Here is a 21,521-nt window from a genome sequence, read left to right on the forward strand (position 1 = left end):
TCATTGCTGTTTTTTTCCTTTTTAATTATGAGGCTCACTTTCATTTCAAAGAAATGAAAGTTTAAAAAAAAATCTCTGAAACAGAGATTATTTTCTGAGTACTAAGTAAAAGCTAACATGCTATTTAATCCTACTAGCCAACTCATCTTTTTACTACCTGTAGTTCACCACAGAAATTTCAGATGCTCTCTTGTGTCCCGTTAGACATGTCTAAAAATGGAATCAGGCCCCATAGTACATATTTAACACTAAATTGTGTAGAACAGCTAAACTGGTATGTTGCTCTGTGTTCAATTAAGTTGCTCTTTTGCTGTCTTAATTATAAGTAATTTGACAAATTTAGTTTCCCAGTTCAACACTGTTAACGGACAGATAAAGTTTGCATATTCCCTATGTAAAGGAATATGTGAAGCTTAAAGTCTGCTGTCAATTGGCATGTAAAATCAATTATTTTTGAAATGCAACGGCTTACAATTACTTTCTCTACTTCAACTTTTTTAACCTCCATCCTTTGAAAATCTTTCTATTACATGGCCCTCAATCCTCAACAAAGTAAATGAAATCCTATATTGTTTTATGCCACATCTGTCTGCACAAATATTTTGTTTTTATATGAAAAAGTGGTATAAGAAAAAGCTATTGTATTTTTCTTATTATTTTCCTGTTTGATGCAAACTTTAAAAATGCTTTTGATCAGTGGTGGTCTTTGCTGAGAAACAAACTTTTCCATGTTTTCTCAGTGCAGGTAAGTACCAAATAGAGGTAAGCTTGGTATAATTTAGTTTCAAATGTTATAGTACAGACTGTAACTATCTACAACATCCTGAAGAGTTCAATAACCACACAGAGCAAATACCAGTTAGGTCATCTTTATCATAGACATGACACTCTAAAATTAATCTAAAATTAAAAGTCTCTACACAATTTTTTTGTTAAATTTAGTTTTAAATTACCAAAGCATTTAAGCTTTTGCAGTTCATTATGGAAAGCGCTCTGCAGAAGGGTAGACCTCAATATCAGAATGTATCTGCTGGAGGCTTTAATCTTCCTCCACTTTATTCACCCTGTCCCAGCCCATAAGTATTTCAGGGCTGCCCTCAGACACGGCCCTTCTTTAGCCTGACCTGTGCTAGACACAAAAAAGATGAGATACGCTGGGACGCAGACACACACCCAGCATCTGCTGCCAAGGCAACAGGAACAGGACATTTCAGATAAAGGAGGGATGATGTTTCAGTCATGCCAACAGCCACCGTTTCCTTCAGGAGAGCCAATTTTGCCAGTAGATCCAGAAGTCATCTAGGATAAACACTTTGCACTTGGCTTACCTTGAGTTTGTCTGACTGAGACAAGGACAAAGTGTGACTTACAGCAATGCTATTTAGAAACTGGAATCTGGGCTCTTCCTTCCATGTGTATGTATATCATGAAGACATTTCTCGTGCCTTCTTCTTACACCATGGCCTAGGAAGACATCATCTGATCCTGAGAGTATGTATCTTCTGCATAACACTGGCACGTATCTTTGGTCTCTTGTGATATTACCTCATTTCAGCACTTTGATCAGGTTTGTGCACTTAGGCAGGTGTTATGCTGAAAGGCAATAGTCTGAATAAAGGTGGCCATTCACAGCCTGTCAATGAAGGTATTTTGCATGCAAAATTAGAAAAGAACAAAAAAAAATATCTGTAGCTGTGGATAAACACATGGGAAAAAAGGGGCAAGTTTAGTTAAATTATTCTTTTATCCTTCTTTTAAATTTCACTAAATGGAATGGGCTGAAACATTTTCTTTCACAGCAAACAACTCTGCTGTGTGATGTTGGGCATGGAAAACTCCTGCTTTTACCTTCCTGCAGGACTACACATTCCAGCAGAGTAGTAGCTGGGAATGTTCTAGGGAACACCAGAGCACAGGAAAGAATCTGTTAATTGTCCTTTGGAAGCCTTTTTATGAACACAGGAAGGGAGTGCCGTGTCCATTTAGAGAGAAATGTATGCGTTTGGAGCACAACACTCTCTATGAGAAGTCACTGGAGTCTGGCAGTGCAGAAAGCCTTATGCAGCCAGCTCACACGGTGTCAGACACTGGTGTTTTTCAGCCTCTCAGATGTCCTCACATTTCATCAGAAAACAAGCAGAAAATCCTCTCTGTGTGCCTCTCTAAATGTACATTAAGTATTGCTGAGGCATGTCTGCTGAAAGACCTCAAACCCTCTGAGCTAAAGCGGCTGCAGAGTGCGAGGGGAGCCATTGCACACAGGCCCCACTACCCGAAACAGGAGACCTGCCTTAAATTGTGTCAGGGGAGGTTAAGATTGGATATTTATGAACATTTCTTCATGGAAAAGGCTGTTAAACACTGGAACAGGCTACCCAATGAAGTGGTTGACTCACCATCCCTGGAGGCATTTAAAAGACACATAGATGTGGCACTTGGGGACATGGTTTTGTGGTGGACTTGGCAGTGCTGGGTTTGTGGTTAGACTTGATGATCTTAAAGGCTTTTTCCAACCAAAATGACTCTATGATTCTAAGATGCTCTCTTCATAACCTTCTGCCATCTCCAGTGTGCCCAAAGACACAAATTTTTACGTTATGGCCATAGAAACGGCAATGGTTGAATACACACATGGTGTATTACAGGACAGGCTACACACTGTCACCACAGGTGATCAAATCTCTAATGGTTAACCAGATTTAGATTGTCTCACACTTCTTAAAACCAGTGATATAAACCATTATAACATTCACCATAAATCTTACTTGCATATTTAGAGATATCAGGCAAAAATGCTACTTACTATGATTATTATGATGATGATTATTATTAGGCAAACTTCTAGCTTGATTTGCAAAATCTGATTTTTTTTTCCTTAAATTTTATTTAACTGGTTAAATGACAATAGTTGATGCACCGCAGAGGAAGCATTTGATTATCTGTTTTAGTAAACCAGCATGGAACATATGAAAAGTTGTAGTGGTTTTGGAAAGACTGAGGCAATGCTATAGGAAATATTTATAAAAGCAAAGTTTGAAAAGTTATTTCCAAAACGTAAGTTACAGTTACTTGATATAAAAAGATTTCAGTGATCCTCTGTCCCTGAAGAGTGTTTAAAAAAAAGAATAAACAAATATACATTTTACCTAAGTATAGTCGTGGTAAGGTGATTTTAGAAAGTTTGGGTTTTTTAAATGAAGCTATAATTCTAAGCAATTTTTAAGAGACTGAAATAGGAATTTCTGGTACTACATGCTTACCCTGTTCTTTTAAATCTACAGAACTACTCAAACTGTCTAAATGTATTAGATTTGGGAAGATAATTTGCTTGACTGGAAATACAATTATATATCTGCATATTCAGGTATTTTATGTCCACTGGCAGTTATTTTTCATCCATGGTGTTTTCATTTTACCTAAGCACTTATTTGGAAGTTTCATTTAGGATAGCAAATAATAAAGGTTAGTGTTAACATTCTTGGCTTTAATGCAAAGGAAATCCTCCTGAAATATATCTCACTGTACCTTGAATAGTCAGGATTTATGTATCCCCATGCCCAAGTTTATATCATCTAAACAGCAAGTGGCTATTCCACTCCACCCTTTCAAAAGCTTTCCAAAAGCTCTCAGCAAGTGAGAGGGTTTTTCCAATATCTTTCCTTTCTTCTTGTATCCAACAAAAGCATTTTAATATTACAGCAGACAAAGCTCCTCTTGTGAACTGGCCTCACTTCCGCAAAACATTAAGCACATGATTAACTTTCAATGCACTTTTTAAATTTAAGCTCAAAATGTATCCCCATATGACAAATATAGCTGATATATCACATATGTGAATGTAAATGCATGCCCAAGTGCTTTACCAAATATGAATGGCTGTCCTGTGTGCTGAAAGATAAGTATGTGCTTAACTGGTTGGACATTTCTAAATATCAGTAGAGTTTTGTTCCCTGTATTTTTTTATTTCTAAACAAATCCCACTAACAAACCATAAAGAGGCTTTAAAAATGAGAGTTCTGGGGGCTTTATGAAAGGTTTCTGTTCATTAAACTTGTAGGATCATGATTTTACAAATACTTGTTAGTTCTTATTTTGGGGGGTTTTATACTACTGAAATGAATTACTTGTATGAAGTACAGTACTTTATGCTGCACTATCTTTGATTGAACTGAACTAAATTACAAGCTTTCCTTTTTCCTTTTTCTTGATTTTTTTATACAGAAAGTGTAATTTAATTTTCTCTTTTTTTTCTTTTTTCCTCTTTCTTTGAATCACTTAAACTATTACTGTAGTGCTTTTACATGTGTTTTTGTCAATGTCAAATTTACCTTTAAAATGAGGCAAATAATGAAAACTCCCTCAGAATGTCATGGGGTTTTAGTTAACTAAAGCTAAGTGTTAGCTTTAGTAGATGCAGGGAGTAGATGCAAAAAGTTACACTCTAACTTTTTTGCAAGTTCAGGTAGCAATTGAGTATGTCAGAGATGATGTACTCAAGCTCTGTAATTATGGTCTACCCTTTCTTTTCCAAAAGTTTCTGCCGATTGTGTGCTCCATGACAAAATTGTTCTGCTATTTTGCACAACAAATACAGCTAGGGCAGGACTTCAGCTGTGGTGACAGTGCTATTATTATTATTTCTGTTACTCTGTTACCATTGCAATACTAGCTATATGCTCCCTTCCTAGCCCGAAACAAAGCGCCCCTTCCTAAACAGGTATAGAGATAATGCAATATACAACCAGATCCTTTCCCTCCTTCCTCAAATCCCACTTCTTTATAAAAAAACTTAGAACTTGAATAGCAGGCAAATAATGAAAAAATGTGCCTAGCATTTGCATGAAATTTATTAAGAGATTGCCTAGGACTTTTTTTTTGTTTATGAGAGTATTCAAAACATCTGTATGTAGATAGAAGAGCATGCAAAACCAAGCAACGAACATTTGCACCTAGGAGTGATGAGAAACCTACAAAAAACTTGGCTTTTTTCAGTTTAATTCTTTTGACATTGTTGATCTATAAAAACCAAGATCTCATAGTACTAGCAGTTTTAGAAAGTTTACACAGGTGTGTTTACAGAAAAAATAGATCATAATAAACTTACCCAAAATCTCTTCGTAATTAGCTGTGAGCTTTACCTGTTGCATGAAATGCAGTCACATATCACCTAAAATATTTTCTCATATCCAGAAGAATTTCCCATAAACCAGATTTATTTTCATCACAGTACATTGAGTCTTGCAATAGAGATGGTTTTGTATGGAGAATTTGTACCTATTGCTACAATAATCAAAATTATTGATACATTTTCACTATCATCTGAATTCCTTCAGGTCAGAGCTGGTTTCTGGTGCCACCAAACCAAAAATAATAAAAAGAAACACAGCTGAAAAATCTCTCGTAAAGCTATAGTTTTATACTTGCATTTCCTTAACCACTTTAACCTACATAAGGGGAATTCCCCACTCCTCAGTTCTATGCATACATTGCCTTTCAGAAGCATCTGATTGGTTTTTTGGCTTCCAGGCTCACCCTAAGTATTCCACCAATTGCATTGCTCAGTCCTTGCCTTGAAGTAAGACATACGCAAGAGTTGCTGCCCCCTTTCACACCATGGAACACTTTTACTGTTGGTGGCTAAAACCATCCCCACTATCTCCCACATCTTCACATCCTCACTGAAGAACCTTCCTTGCTCTCTGTACAGCAGTCCTTATGAGAAGCCCCTTCCTAAGCGCTGGTTTCGTGTTTCAAAATAGGAGGAACCTTCTGACCTTTTCCAGAAGCTCCCAGGCACCAGAGGAGCCATAAGTCACCCAAATCTGGCAGTAAACCTGCCTGCATGTCTACTCTTTCTGCTCTCTCTCCTGTGCTTTCATATTTCATTCTGTCTCTTGGTGGTCACAAATGTATATACTTACCTAACAGCAAAGTCTCTCGTGTGCTCTTGATGAAGAGCCTGGGGTCCCACCCGGAAGGTTTCACTGGCACAGGCACAGAGATGTTAAATAACCACAGACAAGCCACAGGTAAAGGCTTCCGGAGCTCACAGGGTTGTGTGATCCCAGATGTGATTATCTTTAACGTGGCAGTGAGCCACACAAAACAGACACTGCTTTAGTCTGGCCTGCAGCCTGCAATAAGGTGGTGATAAAGCAGGCAGGTATGCAGTCCTGCTCCTGACAGCTTTGGTCCTCCCCACAGGTATCACCCAGACAGTGCAGAGAGGGAATGACAAGGGAAGTCAAAAGAAGGTGACGAATCCCCAGCACTGTTAAGAGCCAGTTAAAATGTTTTCATTTCCAGATGTGATTGATGAGGCTAAGGAAAGGGTCAATGTAAGGATCGCTGTTTTCCTTCATTCTCTGAAGAGGCACAAGATAAATTGCAACCAGGCTGCATTTTTTTTCTGCACTTTACAGCAGTAGTTAATGACCCCAGTAAACAATACATTTAATAACATTATTTGGAGCAACAGTGTGCACCTGTGTTAATTTACGGGTTTTGCAAAAGCAGGGCCAAGGGCTGGCTGCTGGAAAAATGGGAATGAGATCCAGCCACATCTCTCCTGGATAAACTCCTTTCTCACCAGTCTCACCTGGCAGCAGCAGAGCCCTACATGCAGCTGAACATTTTCAAAGGGTTTGCAAATATTTTATTTCTTAGTAAAATCTACTCATCATAATTATTTGATTCATTCTCAATTTTGCCTGTTGTATTTGTCATAAATAAACTACCTAACATTTTTTTAAATGCATTTCAGACACATCCCCTAGCAAATAACACTGTCAAAAGTCTTGCTGGCTTACCCATGGTCTGCTGCTTCTATTACAATGAAATCAATGGAAAAGGCACAGCAGTGTCTTGAGAGACCCTTTATAAGCTGCACAATAAAGTGAAAGGCTTGGATAAGGATGTGCCATTAAAGACTCTGGACTTCAAGCCACATATGTGGCAGATGTGTGTGATTGTACAGAGAATACACAGCAGCTTCTTATTGCCAGTGACCAGAGTGCTGGCATATTAACATGGAACAAGTTCAATAAATGTCAGACCATCTAATTCCCTAATATAACCAGAGTAAATGATTGTTATTTACTGCAATATTGTGACAGTGATAAAATAAAACAGCATATAAACTCAGGTAGGTAGGCACCAAGATGGACTGCAAATTTTCTCTTTGTCAAGTACAGGTATTTTTAAGTGGTTTTTTTTAATATTTAAGTGAATATTTTTAATATTCCTCAAATATCTAAATTTAGGCTCAGGTGTTTATCACACACACATACACACACCAGCTCCGTGCACCTCACTGAGAAAGGTCAATGCACACAAACTGTGCAATGGTTCTCCCACTGGGAAGCAATTGTTGGGATCAGTGGAATGGCCACAATAATCAAGCTCGGGCATTTACAACTGAAACCTATAAATATTAAGAAAAATATTTCAATTTACAATGAAGCGAGGGAAAGACATGCAAAGGAAATCTGTATCTGTAGTTCCCTAAGCAAGCCATCTCTTTTGCTGAGTAGCTCAAGCAGTTTTCACTCTGCATGGATAACCTGCAATTACTTGCTTCATTAGCTATCCTGTTCATTGAATCTGGACACCTGATTCAGAAAAGGATCTTCCATCCTATGAATTAGATCACAAGCCATGTTAAAAGAAACTACTGAATTTCAGACTCACTGCATGCAATTTATGAATTTCCACAAACCAGAGAAAGTTGTTTAAAATAGTTTGACAAACAAATATGAAATAATTAGCAGTCTTGGGGAAAGTCACCAACACTCCATGAAAGTCCAAGAACAGCAGAAGGAACTGACAATTATTTTGTCCAAATACAGAGGTCTGCAGCTTTGTATTTTGGTGACTACTGAGCTTCAAATGGAAGTATAAATTCCAGACAGGATCTTCTAAAAGAAATGCCCACCAAGCACACAGTGTGTCTCAAAGACTGACAACAGTCCATTGCCCTCCTACCTTTTCAAAAACTTCTTTTTTTGGCCAGTACGGGTTTTAAAACAAAACCATTTAAATAGATCCCATGTTCAACTTGGTTTGCAATCCTTCAAGTAGATCTGTCTTTAACTCCCACCCTCCAGAGAAAGCTAGATGGATGCAGTAGACTATGTAGGTAAGATTTAAGTTGGATTTAATTAAGGAAACTCTTAAATAAGCAAGATCCATTCCCTTCCAATGTAAACATGAACTATGTCCTCTCATACAATAGCACTTGCAGCAGGGACTTCCTGTGGATGTTTTGTCAGCATTTTCACATGTTTATGTGCCTGCCTGCGATAGTACAGATTGCTGCAACAGGGCAGGATCTCTTTGCTATAGGCAGAGTGCCCTGTGGCAGTCCCTGCCCAGAGCAGCACATTATAGAGACTCCCAAGAGAGCAGAGCCAGTATGCCCTGTTGGACTGTCCCACCTAAGCAGGTTCACAGCTCTCTAAGGCCAGAAGGGAGTGTTATCATCACACACAAGCGTCACGTTTCTCCTTGTGCGTGCTATCATCACACACAAGCATCACGTTTCTCCTTGTGTGTGCAAAGGAACACTTAAGCAAGACTGGAACAGGACAGCTCTAGAGGAAACAGATATCCTCATTCTTCAGTATTGAATAGAAATGTCAGGCTAGGACTTTGTTTTTCTGACAAAACAAGAGATGATTATCAGTGCTTACAACTCACTCTATAACTTCCACACTGGTCTTATCCATTTTTCTATGATGAGGGAATAAGCTCTCTGTTTATAACTAAACTGCTCCTCACTTTCAGGAGCAGACTTCCTGAAATTTATGAAGATCACTAACAAAAACTCTCACTTCTTCATTCTCATTGAATATTTAAAAGATAATCACAAGAAAACACCCTTCCAATAGTTTGGAGCATTGTCTTGGTTTGGAAAGACAGGTGTCTGCTAAGGAAGGCAGGAGCTTCCCCTGAAATGGAAAAATGTAAACCCCCTCCCTCCGAATTGTTATAAATTTGAAATTAAGGGTCTCTCGGGCAAAAATATGGGAGCAGGAATAACAGTTCTTTATTAGGGAAGAAAATAAAAAGATAAAATAAACAAAGCAGTAAACTAAAACAACACTGACAAAGTCAGAACAGACTGTTGGTCAGGGTGCTGGTAGCAGTCCAATTGGAATTGTGGCTGCAGTCCTCCTGGAGTGTCAGGTGTGGTTCTGTTGGAGCAGGGATCCTGTAGAAAAGGGTGTGGTCTTCCTCTAAAGATGCGGTGGAAGAGGCAGCTGTTCCTCAAGGAAATCCAGTGGTGAAGAAGCCCTGCTGCTGCACCAGAATCTCAAGATTATATCCGGGTAGGAATGCTTGGCTCCGCCCTCTGTAGTTCTTATCAGTCATGCAGTGACATTCAATAGCCTGTTATCAGCAGATGTCTCCTGGAAGGGAGGATTGGTTGTGGAAGAAGTAAGGAAAACTGCCCAATTAACAGAAGACAACTGCCATACAGATGGCAAATAGAATACAATTTGCTTGGCAATCCAGAGCAAGCATTAACTTACTGCAACAATTAACTTATACTGCAAAGTCCTAGAAACCAGAGCTACATAAAGGCTACTGGCTGGTCTCTAGACCTCCCAGGAGCCTTGACACATAAGATTATACTAATTTGTAAGACAGGCATCATTTATGGGAAGACACAGCCATAATATGAACAAGCAGACTGGGCAAAAACAACCATGGCACATGTCTGGGGATCTGTACTGCCAGAGGGCTTGTGGGTGAACTGAAGCCCTTTTGACTCCCCTTTCCTCCCCATTCTGTCCATAAAGCCTTGTGTCCTCAGCTCCGACAGATGCAAAGAACATGAACTTCTGATAAGTACAGCCTCATAGGAGGCTCTGTAACAGATTTATATAAATATATATCTCCCAACCAATCTGGTCTTTGAGATGGCATTTTTCCATACCCCCGAAACACTGTAAGTACATATATGTGTGTATATACTCTCACACAGCTGCATTAGATCACATTTAGAGCATAATATACAATCCCAGACTGGCAGGGGAATTTTTCATCCATCAACAACAAACTCTGGTATTCTATCAGCACTATATTTAAAATAAATCATGTTTGAAGTCTGGTGCATGTCACTGCCACACAACAGAGGATCCAGGGCTGACTCAGCAGCCAAGAATGAAAGACTACTGCTTGTGGGTATAAAGGAGGAGGTTGATTAAAAATATTTGGATGCATGCAAGAAGGGCTAAATTCAGGGAAACATCTAAATCAATAGGCATCAGCTTTCAGCCTCTCTTGGGGAAGGTCAAAAATTACTCTCACCTGTAGGAAAGTAAATTCTGATGAACACTTGCAATATAATGATAAAACTTCAATTCACGTAAATGAAAGTACCTGACTATAAAAAGTAATTGATTACATACTATAAAAGAGAAAAGGCAATTACAGGCACAGAATACAGGAAAATTCTATTATATACAGGATGAAAATTGCTGTACTGTAAATAAGATAAACTCTCATTTATGTATTTATCTAGAGAAGCTCTGGTCTATGATGGCTACCTCAGAAAACCACTGTGCCCTGTGAAGTTGTTGAGTAAGTAAAATGGAATTTACATCCCAGTGAACCAGATAATACAATTTTATCAGTATAAATTCTTTATTTTTTTCCTTGATTATATTATTATTTTTTCAAATTAAAAACCTGATCCTGCAAACATTATCTCTCCTGCCCACAAATCCACTGATGTTTAAACATTTCTAATTTGTGCTTGCTCTTAAATAGTCCAAGATCTTAGTACTTTGATCTGAACATGAGGATTCACAAAATAATTTGAGTAAAACAATTTTTAATCTTTGGGTGACTATCAAAAAATTTAATTTGGACTCCACATTTTTGGGAGGATCACTGGACGTTGCAAATGATACTATGCACTATTCCTCCCTCCTTGAAACCTTTTAACTGGCAGACAGCAAAGTAAAGACCAGTGAATTACAGTCTGTCCTCCTGACCTTTGGGTTAAGCCAAGTCTGCTTTGCAGTATCATCAGCAAAGCAGTCACAGTTTTATTGCCCACCTTCCAAAAGGCTGCTGAGCACTAAAGCTGCACAATGTATTGTATTCAAAGGGCAAATCTGAACACATTAGACAGGTTTCAAATGCACACCCTTACCGCTCACAGCCGACCTGATCCAATGCCCACTGAAGTCACTTGGTATGGTGTTACCCTCTTTTAACCTTGCATAGTTAAAGCAAACATATCCACACCTCAGCCAAATCCCTGTCTTTATAGCCAATGGAAGAAAGTAAGTCCTTTAGGGTGTGTTTCATCTGAGCAGTTTTTGACTTCTACATGAGGATGGAATAAATTTCCCTCCTGGAGCTCCTCTATTTTTCCATTGATTATAAAGTGATCACAGCATGACTCAGATTACTTTATTAATATCTAAAGTTAGGTAAGAGTAACTGGAACCTCTGGCTCATAAAGGTATTTGGTTTTGGCTTTTTTACTCCCTACAAGGTAGCGCCATGGTGCAAGTGTGAATCAGGACATGAAAATTCTTAGTCTCTACGATTGCATCTGTGATGAGGAAGACTTCAAAATATCCTGGAGAAGGAAAGCAGTCTCCAGTTCCTTTCTGAGAAACCCTGAGTACCTTAGTGTGCATCTTCAGGGTTACACAGGTCTCTGGAGATGAACAGCGGGGTGTTTATTTACATGAATTCAAACGTATTAAATGCAAGCTCTGAGTTGCCCTATGCTAGGTCAGAAAGCACAGTGACCCCACTTTACACAGAAGGCACCTTATATGGTCTCATGCAAGCCCCACACACAAGCTCCTCAGCCAGCACCTGTCACAGTGTTTGGGGAAATCTCAAGCAATTGCAGAGTTGTGCCCTAACCCTGTGCCAGGGAGTGTCCAACTTGTCCCTGCATGTGGACGTTTCTGTGTTTTCCGTGCTCCCCAGCAGTACAGTCTGGCAGACTGGATTGATGGGCAGCAGCCAGGATGAGCGTGGCCAGCACAGGGCAAAGAAGGGTACGCAGCAATCACTCAGGGCATGACCGCTTCACAAACTTGATCCAAAGACTGTGAGTGTATAAAAGTCACTCTGGTGTAAACTTGCAAAGTGTCTGTTCTATATAAACAGCTTTCACCGCCCCTGCATTTTCTACTTGCAACATTTCATATGCAATTCTAAGTTGTCATCAGTGTATCAAATATAATTCAGAGACTGGGCACTGAAAGAGGCAGGTAAAAGCCTGTTCCTTTTATTCTAATTATGCTTCTGCTTAAAGTAACTGAAAAACCATATTAAATTATTCAAGAGCAGGGTTAATAATCTTCTACTTTGTTCTGTGAATTGCCAGGAGACACTAAATACAAATTTAACACTGTAACATGAGGCACCCTTTCTCTTCCTTAATATTTTAAGAGTTAATTTGGTTTTCTACTAATTATTTGATTTATTATATTTATTATTGAAATTTACATGTTATGAGAGAAGGATTCTAAGCCAGAAGTTTTGCCTGAGTAAACAGTACAAGTCTGTAGCTTCTGCAAATGAAAAGTTGGCTTGTTTTTTCACAGACATATGTAACATTGTGAATGCAACAAAAACAGTTTTAGAAAAAGGAAATAATATGAAAAGGAAAAGAAAGTGATTGAATTTCCAGTGATGTACTTTCAGGCATTTGCATTAATACTTAATGCTTCCAGCTCTGCTCTCTCAAGAATCCATAAACAAGATAACTGGCTCCTTTATGAAAGAATAACATGGGTCTAAAAGATTATATAATGAGATGCAGCTTCTTTTGCAAAAATTACTGAAACCATAATTGCTAACATAGTACCTGCCCTTAAGAAATGCACATATTTAAATGCATTAATTATAATGTGTTGACTGTATTATCTAAGAAATTGATTTATTTTTATTCCTTCTGAAGATGCTAATCAGATCCTGTGGCAGATTTGTTTGAGTGTACAATTCCCAAGCTTTTATGCTTTAATTTAAAATAAATTCTGAGGTGCAAATTTCATTCTGTTGTTTTCCTTTTTTCTTGTTACTATATTTCCTCCTGTGCTCCCCAATCCATTCTGGAGATGAACTTCCCATTTTTTTAAGTCCTGTTTAGAGATTCTAGACACAAAATCTTCTCTAAGGAAACACAATGACAAACCTTAGATTAATTACTTTTATGATGGTAAAATTCTCAATTAATTACTCAAGTACACTGGTGAACAGGTTTGAATTTTAGCACTGATAATATGAATATATTTTTTTTATACTTGGAAAAGCCATCTCTTAACCTAAAGCTTCATACAGCTCTGCACAGCGTTGAGAGGTCAGCTCTGAACCCCAAGGACAGATTTGTGTGAACACAAAGGCTTCGTTTCTGCATGTGTTTGCATTTGGTCTTGTATTTTATAGCTGCAAAAAATACAAATTAAATAGAACACAGTCTCTGGTTATTTTAGCCATTGTGTTGGATTGATCTATCTAAGATTTATTGTTCTTTTTTTCTGACCCAGTGCATGGGAATGGCCTTACAGTCACACCTGACACATGTAGACCGATCAGAAGGAATTCTGGTATCTGAACCACTAAGATAGATTGGTGCTGTAAAATGGGAAACTAATTCATTTATTCTGTAACAATTATTGAAGCTACATTGTTATTTGCCTTCATTTCATTTCCTGACAATTGCCTTAGACTTTGAATTCTGCACAAAATGTCAGCATCCAAGAGCAAGCAGAAATAACATAGAAATCCAATGCTTAGTAATGTTCATTTTCATTGTGTTAATAATCTGAAAAGAATTATTTAGGTTCATTCAAAAACTTCCACAGCTTTCCATTCTCCTAAGGAACGGCCTTGAGAAGATAAATATACCCTCAATCCCATGGAGAAGACAGATGAAGAGTGGGGTAGCTGGACTAGAGGACTGAGCAATTATCTTACATGAGTAATGCTGGACAAAGAGGCAGACTGGGACTTGTAACTCCATGCTTAAATGTTGGAAATCCTGCTAATGGGAAGGGACTTTGGGAGATTTGCCACAGAAAGGGAAGTTTGCTTCTGTCTTTTCTCCACTCCCTGATATTTTGTTTAACTCATTTTTCTTCTTTCCCAAGGTGAAACAGGTCAGTTCAAAAATCTGTCTGAGTTCAGCACATGAGGGAACTAGCTAATGATTTTGCACCCTTCCCATTCATACAGATCAGGTCAGTGTTTTGAAATATTGACTTGAACAGGAACCTCAGTCTCATGGAAATGGAAACCTCAGGCTTCCATTTACAACCCTGAAGCAGGTACTTACTTTTAGGTGCAATTGTGAGGAGAATGCCTCTTCAGAAGGATTTTGTTTCTGACAAAATCCTGTTACACACTTTTGAAAGAAAGTAGAGCCAGGCTGGGCCTCCTTTCCTTTCTGTCTATTTTTTTTTCTTCTGTTTTATTAATTGTTAAGTTAAATGTGACTTTTGGTCAAGACAGACTAGGCCCACCTAAAAGAAGAAAAGTTGGCTTGGTCCCAGCCCTAGCATGAAGCAGCATCACGAGGGCTTACCTTGGGCTTACCCTGTACCTTGTACCTCTTTCTGCAGAGCAGCATGGCCAACATGGGATTGAAATCAATTGAATTATTCCAGCTTCAGAGCCCCATGTGTGGCAATAATCCAGCTTTCCTCTGCATTTGATGTGGCCCTAGCAGACCACCCTGAGCAGCAGCGTGTACAGACAGGACTTTCTGTGGAAGTTCTCCCCTAGCAGTGCCTGCTCCCCCTCCAGCCACAGCAGCACCAGCCTCTGATTCTGGGGTTGGTTTTGTTTACTGCGGGGAAAAGAGAAGTAAAAAATCCAAAAAAGTCCAAAACTTTTATCAGTGAATCACACTGAACATGCATAGCTGAGGGAAAGGATGGGAGATGGCTGATGATTGTTAATTAAATTCAAGGTGCTCACTACTCAACAAAAGCACTGTAGGAATCCCAAAGGTGACTCTGTGGTATTTCAGAGTGGTTCTGCTGCTGTTGTTGCTCTCAGGGTTTTTTTCTCAAATCCTGAACTGAGATTTTTCTTCTAGAAATGAAAAAGAATTCCTGAGCTAATGTGTTATTGAAGCACTGCAAAACAATACATTCCCTTTACTTCCAAGGCACATTTTGTGTTCAAAATAAAACAGTAACAAAAATAAAATTACTTTTATGCTATTCAGAAGAGGACTTTGTTAGGCAGCCAAGAATTTTCCCTCATTATTTCAGGCTGTCATTGAGCCTTACTTTCGTAATAATAATATTTTTATTACTTTGCATTAATAGGAAACACGAGCCAACACTGTCCAGATATAGCTGAGATGAGTGATCACATCTCCCAGGACTGCACACACAGCTCACAGCACTAGGGACACCCTTGTCTTCCTCAGCACAGAGCACACCACTAGCACTGCAAAGAAATCCCACCACCAGCTCCTGGCATGGCTCAGCAGGAGAGTCCTCAGGGAAGCACACAGGAGCTCCCATCCCAGAAAAAAAAAAATGAGGGGGATCTTCAAAGGAAGCCTCAGGGAAGAGGCACAGATTTAAGAATTTGAGGTGTCCAGGAGATGTCACATGTGCCAACAATCCCTTGAGAGACTTTGGGCATGCCTGTAGTGATTTCCTCACAGAACCTCCTATGTTTTTAGGATATTCTGTTCATTCAGACCCCTCTGTCCTCCGCTTGCACAGCCCTGTGTCCTTCTCCCTCTCATCACCTGTTACAAAGTCCCCATCTGTAGCTGGGTGTGCATGCTTGCTCCAAAGTTTTGCCACCCTTCCACTGTAATCCCATCCCGTTTTGGTCCGGCCATTATTTCAGCACCTGCTTACAGGAATATAACTGATGCCATTGGCTCGTCTAATGAGTTGAAGGATCTGGCAGAAGTTTCCTATTTTTTCTTCCCTTGGTCAGTCTATCAGATAAGAAGTTCATGACACTTTCCTGTCTCAGATCTCTATTTTTGAAGTACTAGAGAACAAAGCATTCCTCAAGTTATTTCAGGAAGTTTCTGCAAGCTGAGAGCAGATTTTCTGCGTTTTCTTTTTTATTATATCTAAACTAGGGATATACACACTCTGTGAATGTTTCCTTCTTTTAAGGAAATACAGGGTGGAGGGGGGTGTTTCTCTGATCTGACAACACCATGCTACATGCTTCATGACTGTGCTCATATTCCTTCCACCCACACCACTGTGTTTATTGTCACCCACCCCACTCCCTGCACTCAACTCTATCAGACTCCACAGAAAGAAGTCCTTCATTTCTCTCAATAAGACAAAAATTCCTACAAATACTTGGCCCAGGTTTTAAACTAGTTACAAAGAGAGCCAGAACCAATTATCACCATATCCATTAAATAATCATTTTAGCAGTAGAAAATCAGGAGAAATCATGCTTTCTCTAGAAAACAAAACAGCCTATCCATCTGCAATCCCTGTTCCAAAGCATGCTTACATCACCATTAGCTAAAGGAAACTACTACCTCACCATAGCCTCCATCTCTTCTCCAATAAAAATGTTAAAGGTATTTGAAAGCAGTTATGACCCCACGTGTGCAAGGTCTCTGATTTCTAATCTTTGATATGCGGGGAGCACTTTATGCTCTTTGTCCCCTTGTAACATTATCCTGCTCTCTGAACGCCCAGACTGAAGGTTGCATTTCTCATGCTTCCACAAGATGAGTCACTCTCCCTATAACCACTCACTGCCACACCATCTACCAGTTCTCTCCATCTCATCCATTAATTAAACTGAATCAAATATTTTCCTTAAAAGAGATTATAAAAATGCCCATTGCCCCACTAAAAGTGGGGACAACTGAGCTACTTGAAACAACTATTAACTTTTGGTATGGTTAATATCAAGTGGTTGCCTGATTTCCAGGCCTCTTTCAAAAGTAAATAGTACATATAGAAAGAGCCAACAAATTGTTGGGATGTTTTTACAGTAAGTATGAGATTCTGAGCTGACACAGATGTCCTGCTAACTAGCCAGAAAATGTGAATGCCCTGACTACTGTAGTGCTATACCAGTGAAAGAATCTGCCTCTACATCTAGTGCTTTGAGGATAATTTGAGACCAAAATCTATTCCCAACTGAAAGAACAAGCTGTGTTCAACCCAGAAATTACAAACAACTATTCCTTCAGTTTAGGCAGTCCATAGGAAATAAATACTTTGCCTTCTGGCTGAGTGCTGTTTGCTCGATACTCTGCTGTCTACCCAAATGGCAAAAATAGATATTCCAGTACCATCTGATACATTTTCTAGGTTACATGCAAAGATGTAGCTTTATCAGCAATTTGGTTTGTAGGTACAAAAACTGTCTCCACAAAGGCTTCTATTAAATACCATCAAGCACAAAGAGATTTGTCACAAGCACCTCAACTACCTACAGATTTTATGAACCAAATCAGTGGACATAAAATCTAATACTTTAGTCCTGGTTAGTATTCTCTTTCTTGTACTTTGCCAGCATATGTCCATTTCCACACAAAGCCCAAAAACTTAGATTCTTATGCCCATCCTTTCCCTCAAACAATTAGAGAGAAAGGATGCATTCTTCTCATTTTACTTCTTCTGTAGCCTCTGGACATGCTAAGACAACTACCCTTAGCTACCATTTGTTTCAGACAAGTACTTTGATATGAACTTCATGGCAACTTCAGAATTTGCAGTAATCTGACACACAGATTATTAATTATAATTTCCACAGTTTATAATGCCTAGGTTTCTTAGGCTGTTAGACACCTTTGCCCATTAACTGGTTTAAAAAGCTCAGTGATTAACTGGCTTAAAAAGCAAAGATATTAGGAACTTCCATAACAGTCAGACTATTCTGTAACTCTCACTACAGGGAAAATAAACTCTTCATTGTATCAGTACCATATATTTTCTCAAATGAATACACTGACTGAACATGTGATGTACACAATGTTTTTTTCTGTTGACAGTTTAGCAGTCAAAGACAGGGCAGGTCTTAGGGGGTCTTTTTTGTTTGAAAACTCTGGTTTTAACCAGAGTTTATGCTTTCTTCAAAGTTATGTTGAGATAACATCTTGCACTTAGTAAATAAGAAAATCCCACTCCATCTCCATCTTATCTTTACATCCTTTGTCACGTCTTGTGGCTGGAGTCCACTTCACTGTGTGCACAGTGTGCATGTGCTCTGATTCCTGCTCCCCCATCTCGCACCACTCAGCATGAAGAAAGGAGTGGCTGGAGGGATGTCCACTTATCAGCCATTGTCAGGAGCTGGCAGTGACAGCAGGCAAGCTAACATCCCAGAAATCTCTTAAACAACTGAACTGCAAGAGAAGAAAGGAATCAAAATAAAATTAGGCTGCAGACAGCAGAAGAGCAAAGACTGGTATTAAAAGTATATGGCCACTTTATTGGCACAAAAATAGATGTTGTAGGAGTGCCATGTGTTTCTGTGCATAGAAGTAATTAATTGATAAATTGGGATTGTTCAGTATTCAAAAACATTTTTTCAAAGTTTTACAAACTAAAAAGTCAAATAGTGTGTGTTGAAAATATTTTGTATTTTCTGTCTGTGTATTTCATGTCACTGTCTATTAGTATTTCTTTCAGGCATATGCACTGGCCTACAAATTATTCTAACTTCTATTAAAAATGTTATCATGAAACATTGACTCTCAGCAGTGCTTTAAAAGAATATGCAAATATATCCGTCTTCACTCTCCTGAATATTGAGCAACTAGTTGGCTAATCTTCCACTTCCTTAAAGTAAACTGAACGATACCTTTTAAAGAGAATTAAATTAAGCTTTCTGCCGAGAATTGAGGTGTTCAATAGTGGCAGAGTTAGGTATAGATATCTTTCAAATAGTGTGCGAAGGAAGATACTACTCCCATTGTATTTCAGTGTTATGCTATTATTAAAAAAATCTCTAGCACAGTTTTAAGCAGATTTAAGGTTCCTTAAAGGTGGGGAAGTCACCACAAAGCAACTAAGAACCATGCAGTGAATCCCTGTTCCATGCCCCAGGGCATTAACTAAATTATTTGTCTTTGTGGCAGGAGAGTGTGAGGACAATGGGAAGAGCTGAGCAGTCCCCTCCAGGAAGGGATGTTAAAGAGCAACTTAGGCTGTACCCATAAGCAGTGAGAGTTTGTACATGCTGTTTCCCTGCAGGGAGGTGCAAGACACTGCCTGAGGGCCTTTTTGCAGCTTTAGACTTGTTTCCACCACCCTGATGTGTCAGAGATGAGAAGCAGTAAACCATCAACCCCACCCCTGGAGTAGGTCATCATATTTATAACCTCCATATGTGCACACACTGACCCACCTCAATTCCTACTTTTGCTCTTCTGCAGTGCCATGTGCCTTTGCCAGATAAAACAATATGAAAGAAAATCCCACAACTGCATATACATTTTTCTTTAAACAAGTCCAAACCTGTCTTCAACTCCTGACTCACCCTAACTCACCTAAGCCATGGGGTAGTCCTTGCTTGGGGTGAGCTTTTGGCATCCTGGAGCTCAGCAAGTGGGAAACCCTATACACAAGCCCCTGGGGGATCATTCCATGTACTGCTCCCTTGAAAGGAGCAGATAGAGTTGTTCCCACTACCACCTCATCCTGGCTTTATCTGTAGCTGGATATGCACAGCACTTTGCTGTCCCATCTGGTCAGCTTTAGCCAGAGATTTCAGCTTGTTCTAAGGGGCACCACACACTGCAGCAAGGTGCTACAAGAGAAGAAAGAGAGTGAGGAGGAGGCAGCAAAAGGTTGGAAGGACAGACCCAGCTCTTCCAGTGGCTCTGTGTTCAGCCAAGGGGAGCCCCATGCTCTTGGGGTGCAAACTCAGTTGCCTTCGGGACTTCATGACTACCTGGGACAATGCAGCCATTCTTCAGAGGAGCCCACCTCCAGGAGCTGAGCAACTGCAGGGCAAGATTCATCCCTCCATGATCAGGGATAAAGCAGCACATCTTGCAGTCTTTCCATTATTTTTCCTGTTAAGGATTTGTCTTAAATCCTTACACAGTGTCAGCCATGTAAACTTCACTGTAGCATCTCCTGTTAAATCTTCATTGTTATGATGGGAGGGACAACTAAACTCCAAATGGATTTTGAAGCATTTCATTTAGCTAAGAGTGGCTTACTGCAGTCCTAATGTATTAATTTCATATGCTGAGCTTTATGTTAGAGTGACAAGATAAACAGTTTCAGAAAAACATTTTTCAGTAATTCATAAACAAAAACCCCAGCAATGGTCCAGCTGAGAAATATTTTTCTCATAAAAAAGTGTGATGCATCTAAAATATGTGTTGACCATCAATGCAATCTGTAGGTAAACAAAAAATCTGAGTATTTCATTATTCGCACTTGTCTATACTTGATATTAACATAACACACAGTAAATGAGAACAGACAGTCAATTTGTTTTATACATAAACAATATTTGAAAATATAGATGCATTACCAGCAATTCTTAGCTTATTATTCTAAAAAGATTTTGTAAATCGCTCTCTTTAATATACTACCACAATTTTTATAAATTGCTCTATTAACACAATTTATGGAGATTGTGTCATGCAGATTGTTAGTAAATTGAGTCTGTTTTTCTCATCTATTTCCATTTTTCTTTGCACGGGCACAATTCAGCAAAAATACAAGGGTCAGATTCTTCTCTCTATTACACCAGACAGTGTCTGAGTTACTACAGTGGCCTCATTTTAAGAAAGTGAAACCTAGATCCTGATTTTCCATGTTCTAAATTCCATGAAAGAAAATGAGATTATTCAAAATGTTTCTGCAGCTGAGATGAAATTAGTTTACCCATTACTAACAGGATGCTCAAGTATTTCTTTTTTCTGTCTTACCACAGTATTAGGCTAGACAGTAAATTCTAATTTCATTTAAAATAATGTGGTTTAATTGCCCATAGAATTATTATCACTTAACCAAGTTTTGAGCAAACTATCAATGGTGGGGTGGGGGGGAAAAAGCACATGTAAGAAATTAGCAAAGCGTATAGAAAAGGGAAAAAATGTCGAAATTATCCACACTTTAGGCTGACTTCCAAAGGCTCTGGTAGAAATTCCCCTTGCACGCAAACCTGAATGAAGCTTCTTTCATTAGACTTTTTTCTCTATCATAAATAATATGCGCCACATTTCTGAAGACATGCATTCCAGAGGATGCAACATCCCATTGCAAACAACTTAATCCCAAATATTTGGAAAATGTGGGGCTAGATCTTGAGAGCTTTCAAAGAAAAAAAAAGGAATCCCATGGGGTTTTCAATAAGTTTTGTGCAAAATCTTCAATATTTCCATTCTAAGAACAATATCCTGGGATCTCCCAAGAAACACCACAAAATACTTTAATGCTTAGAGGACTTAAGGAGTAAGAATCATGGATAAACTGAAAGAATATGAAGGGGAGCCAGTCACCCCAAAGGCGGGGGGGGGGGGGGGGGGGGGGTTTTCCCCGGAGCAGGTCAGTCTGCGTTTGTCT

Source organism: Pyrgilauda ruficollis, unplaced genomic scaffold (assembly GCF_017590135.1).
Source record: "Pyrgilauda ruficollis isolate IOZ18807 unplaced genomic scaffold, ASM1759013v1 scaffold4, whole genome shotgun sequence".
Lineage (NCBI taxonomy): Eukaryota > Metazoa > Chordata > Aves > Passeriformes > Passeridae > Pyrgilauda > Pyrgilauda ruficollis.